This window comes from Eptesicus fuscus, chromosome 20 (assembly GCF_027574615.1).
Source record: "Eptesicus fuscus isolate TK198812 chromosome 20, DD_ASM_mEF_20220401, whole genome shotgun sequence".
Lineage (NCBI taxonomy): Eukaryota > Metazoa > Chordata > Mammalia > Chiroptera > Vespertilionidae > Eptesicus > Eptesicus fuscus.
The window spans coordinates 23,889,013-23,894,253 of NC_072492.1; the positions used below are offsets into that span (position 1 = coordinate 23,889,013).

The 5,241-nt window shown below is 37.3% G+C and overlaps 1 pseudogene; it reads right to left on the reverse strand.

Moving 5' to 3' along the window:
• Positions 1-317: 317 nt before the first annotated feature.
• Positions 318-858, reverse strand: LOC129147442 (60S ribosomal protein L17-like; annotated as a pseudogene).
• Between the last annotated feature and the right edge of the window lie 4,383 nt (positions 859-5,241).

A 5,241-nucleotide genomic window follows, 5' to 3' on the forward strand; every position in this document is an offset into this window, starting at 1 on the left:
GGGCTGGTGGGGGGGCGCAGTTAGGGGCAATCAGGCAGGCAGGCAGGTGAGCAGCAGTCCCAGATTCTGAGAGGGATGTCCGACTGCCAGTCAGACATCCACTGAGGGGTCCCGGATTAGAGAGGGTGAAGGCTGGGCTGAGGGGACCCCCCCCCACTGTGCATAAATTTTGTGCACCAGGCCTCTAGTTATTAATAATAATAGTGTTGGTGCTAATATTAATATAACATATTCAATGAGCCTCTTTGAGAAATGCTATTTTTATTCTTTTATTTTTGTTTTTACAGTTATTGCTATTTATTTTAGGCTTAATTTACTCCTGGGCCATAAGTTTTTGTTTCTTCAGTTTCTTCTGAGATATCTTTTCTTCTGTGCAACCTCCTCTTCTGTTTTAGGTACAATCTGCTCTTTTCCAATAAGGATCATCTCACTGGGGCAGGGAGAGATCACGTATGGGTTAATCCACCCTGAGCTCTGTAAGTTCTGTGCAGCATCTTGGGAGCTTTGTTCACCTGGATGTGCTCAATGACCAGAGAGTTTGCATCTAAATCCTTGATGTCTGCATTACTTTCTGCATTTTTAAGCATGTGCAGCTAAAATTCACTGTTTTTAGGTCACTGACCCTGTGTCCATCCCCATTGTTTGGCCTGGGCACACCTACCAACTCCATCATGGACAGAATGGCACACATTGCTTCTGTAAAGTGACATCCTTCAGATGCTTAGTGACCTTTTGAATATTCATACTCTTGCTGGCTTGGGCAGTTTCAAGAGTGTTCTTAAAGTCAACAGGAAGATTTGAATCTCTCGATTTGCATGATTTTGCTGGGGTTTCTGGGTCAAGTGAATAGTGAATCATTTTCAATATTGCTTTCAGGAATAGTTATTTTTACTCTTTTAAAAAACACAACTATTAAAGCTCATAGTTGCAACTACAAGATAGATGGAAATTCAGTCCAATTTCCCATAGGTCCATAAGAACTTTAATGAACATATCTCCTTGAGAACTTGCAACTTAGCTGCCCAGATCCACTTTGAGATAAGTGATATTCCCGTTATTCAAGAGCATAAGGTGAGTTTTGGGTTGCCAAAACTTTCATTAAAATTTTATTATACCATTCTCTAGAGCTTGGGACTTGCATAATACCTTACCATCAATGAATTATGCATGTCAGTTTCTATACACAACTTATTATTGTGTTTAGTCTTTAAGCATATTTATATCAGGGTTCTCATGAACTCATTATACTGTAAATATATTAAAAAGAAGTGTACCATGTCACTGATTGAAAATAACAAAAATTATTAATGAGTGTCAAATTTGTGTGCATTAATTTATAACCCAAAATGCCCAACTGTCATTCACCATCAAAAGTTGAAGTGATTAAAAAGCATAAAATAAAGATTTACTGAAATCTCTAATCCATAGCCCCCAGACACTGTAAATTAAAGTTTAGGGCTTAGGGGGGTAAATTGATAAAGTTTAAACATTGAACGTATCACATAAGAATGCAGCCTTTAATCTTCAGAACGAGAATCAAGTAATCCAAGGTAAAATTTTACTAAAGTTAAAATTTCCTTTATGCCTATACAATCTTTTAATCCAGTTTATATATCCTGTATTGGGAGGCCCAACTCCACCCCAGGTTTAGTTACTGCTAGAAAGACTCACAAAAATCAGTATAAAATTTATTATAGCAAAAGGATAAAGAGTAAATCCAACAAAGAATGAAGGTACATGGGGCACAGTCCAGAGAAACCAGGCTCAAACTTTCAAGAGCCTTCTCCTTGTGAATTTACACTCAGGACATGCTTAATTCCTCCCACATCAAATAGTGCTAACACACATGAAGTATAATCTACTAGGGATGATCATTTGAAATTCAGCACCCAAGATTTTTATTGGGAGATGCTCGCCATAGAAATCTACCTGCTTTCCTCTCCCTTGTTTCAGTTTTATGCTTTCCAAGGTGCTGGATATTCTGTCTAGAGTTGTCATCACCATCCTCATGATACTTCAGATCTCAGTTTCAGCGTGACTTCCCCTAGAAAATTGTTCTTGATCCCAAAGTCTATGTTAGAGACCTTTCTGTGTTTCTACCATATGCTATGACTGTATCTACCATGATGTTCACCATTCTGTAATTATTGCCTAACATGTATTGTTCTACAAAATTGTAAGTCCCTTAAGGACAGAAGCCCTTTCTACCTGGCATTTTTGTTCCAGAACCTATGGGTTCTAGCACAACATGGCTCTTAATACATACTTAGTGAGTAAATCAATGGGCATTTAAATAGGTGTTGAGTTGCTTCTGCTAAACTGGTCAGTACAACTCAAAGTATTTTACTTTGTGTATATCGTTTTCCTCATACAATTTCATACAGGAAGCATGCTCTTATTTCTCCTTCTCTTCCTAAATTCTATTAATTTTCCAGGACCTTCCCCTAGGGCCACCTACAGTAGTTCAGGAGGTAGTACTTCATCCACTGAACTATCCTCTTAAACTTTATAATTTATTGCCTTAATAATCTATGTTATACTTTTTTATTCTATGTTTTAGTAACTTTCCTTTGTCTATAAAATACATGCTTATTTTGGAAATTAGAAAGTTTAAAGCAAAAATGAAGTTTATTTCCTTACCTAAAGATAATCATTGTACTCATTTTAGAACTTTTTTGTCCATGTGAATATGTATAATTAATAGTGACTTTCTATGGTTTTACACTGGATGTTTTTTTTTCATTAATATGTATCTTGTGTACTTTCCAGTTCATTATATAGTCTGAAAAGTATGGGGGCGAGGGAAGCTGTAGGTAGATAGTTCCCCACTTGAGATTGTCAATGTGGGTACCATATTTGCATACTAGGCAGGCTGGCAACCATCTTGATTCTGAATCACAATGGGAATCTGAAAAGAGATCATGAATAGGTAAAACAAAACCTTATTCTTTATGAAATGTAATTCTTTAGTACAGCTAAATCTGACTAAAAATTTCAAAGGGTAATCTCACAAATTCCATTAAGCCTCAAAAGGAGACTACAAAACAAAATAGCTGAAATTGATAGCCATTGATATTAAAATTTCTGAGATTAACATAAATTGTTCTATTTGTTGCCTTTTGGATTATTAAAAATCCACCAACACACCTTCTCTCTCTCTCTCTCTCTCTCTCTCTCTCGCTCTCTCTCTCTCTCTCTCTATCTTTCTCTCTCGCTCTCTTTCTCTCTCGCTCTCTCGCTCTCTTGCTCTCACTTTTTCCTCCCTCCCTCTCTCAATAAATGGTAGTGTGTTACTGTTGTAATCATCATTATATTCTTCTCAATTGTTCCACACTGACGAGGGACGTTCTTCTGGGTTTATATTTAAATCCCTGACTGTCTTTGGAAAAATTAATTATTATGACCTGGATTAAGTAAAATATACTTCATTATGAACTTGGGTTTTTGAATTCTCTCTTCTGTGTTTACCTTTGAATATGCCATGTGATGTCTAGGCTGCTCATCTATAGTCTGCAATTTGAATAATAAGGGCAAGGCTCTAGGGTCAGAGAACAGAGGCAGACACCGAGAGAAATAAAGAGATAGTTAGATGGCAGAATTGCTAGCAATTAGAGTAACCAAATACTTGAGGTACTCAAACATGGAAAGCATTTAAGTATTGATTCCTATTAGTGTTCTTGGTAATGTTTCCACACATAATTTGAACATCATGAGACTATCATAAGGAATATAAAATATGTTCAGAAAGAGTTTCCTCATTACAAAAGTAACACATGATTGTGATGGAAGGTTTGCACAGTATAGAAATGTGGAAAGGAGCCAAAAACAAGCAACCATATTTTCCACACCCCAAAAGAGCCACCATCAACAGTTTGGTCGCACTGGTCATTTTTCCCCACATTGCAGAATCTTATAAAAGGCGCTTGAACTTAAACTGAATGTTGATAAGATACAGCTTAGATTTAGTGAGTTGCAGGAATAAAGCAAATGTTTATGCTTTATTCAAAAAGTGTTGTTGTTTTTTTTCAAGCTTTCCTAAAATGTCTCCCTTATTCCTGAAGAAATTCGTTATCCTGCACTCCCGTCATTAAATAACGTGATGCTTCAGATGTCCCTCCAGGGCAATTGGGGAGGCAAGACTCCTCTAACCTTCTCACTGGGCTTCCCCTGCAAACATCCCCCTGCAGCTGCGTCAAAGTTAACAAGTCGGAGGCTCCAGAGCACAGTCCGATGACGTCTCTCTGAGAGAGACGTGCCTGTAATTGAGCACAGGTCGACGGTTAATAGCTGAACTTCCCACTCCCAATGTTGTTTAAAACAGTCTACTTGGTAACACGCTTGTCTTGTTCTCCTTATGACATAAATACAATAAGCTACTTTCTTAGATCAGAAAAGTATCCTTTTCCTTTCTTCCTTATTTACTCGAGCGTGGACGGTATGAAAGAGAATAAAGAGGGAACTGGATGAACTCCTACAGGCATCCAAGTCCTTATATGGGGGGAATGGAGCCTAATTTCTTTCAGCTGAATCGCGACTCCTTGTCTCCATAATCTCTAGCAAATAAAAAACAAATATGAAAGACAACGGAGAAATTCCACATACCTATTATTTCAAACTTCTCCCCAATAGATCTTCCTGCTCACCATCATTTACAGAAGAATGATTGTACTAAGGTCTGTGTCTTATTTCTCTTTTTCCTCCATTTCTTTCTTACTTTTCCTAATGCTCTTGCTGTGTAGAGCTTACATTTTTATGTTTGTTTTTATTACTTCTCATTATTAAATAAGGCTAATTCTTCCCAAATATGTGGTATTTGGTGAACACTTTGTACTAACAAGTAGCCAGGGCAATAAGTTGGCTGGTTAAAAGTGTTCCTGACTCGGAAACAAACCTCGATTTATTTTTATTTTCTTTTTTTTTTCAATTTTTTTATTAAGGTATTATATGTGTACATATCTTACCATTGCCACCCCCCACCCCACTCCCATATATGCCCTCACCCCCCAGAGTTTTGCATCCGTTGGTTATGCTTATATGCATGCATACAAGTCCTTTGATTGATCTCTTATCTCCCCCACCTCTCCCTAACCTTCCCCCTGTAATTTGACAGTCTGTTTGATGCTTTACTGTCTCTGTATCTATCTTTTTGTTCAAGTTTATAATGTTCTTTATTATCCATAAATGAGTGAGATCATGTGGTATTTTTCTTTCATTGACTGGCTTGTTTCACTTAGCATAATG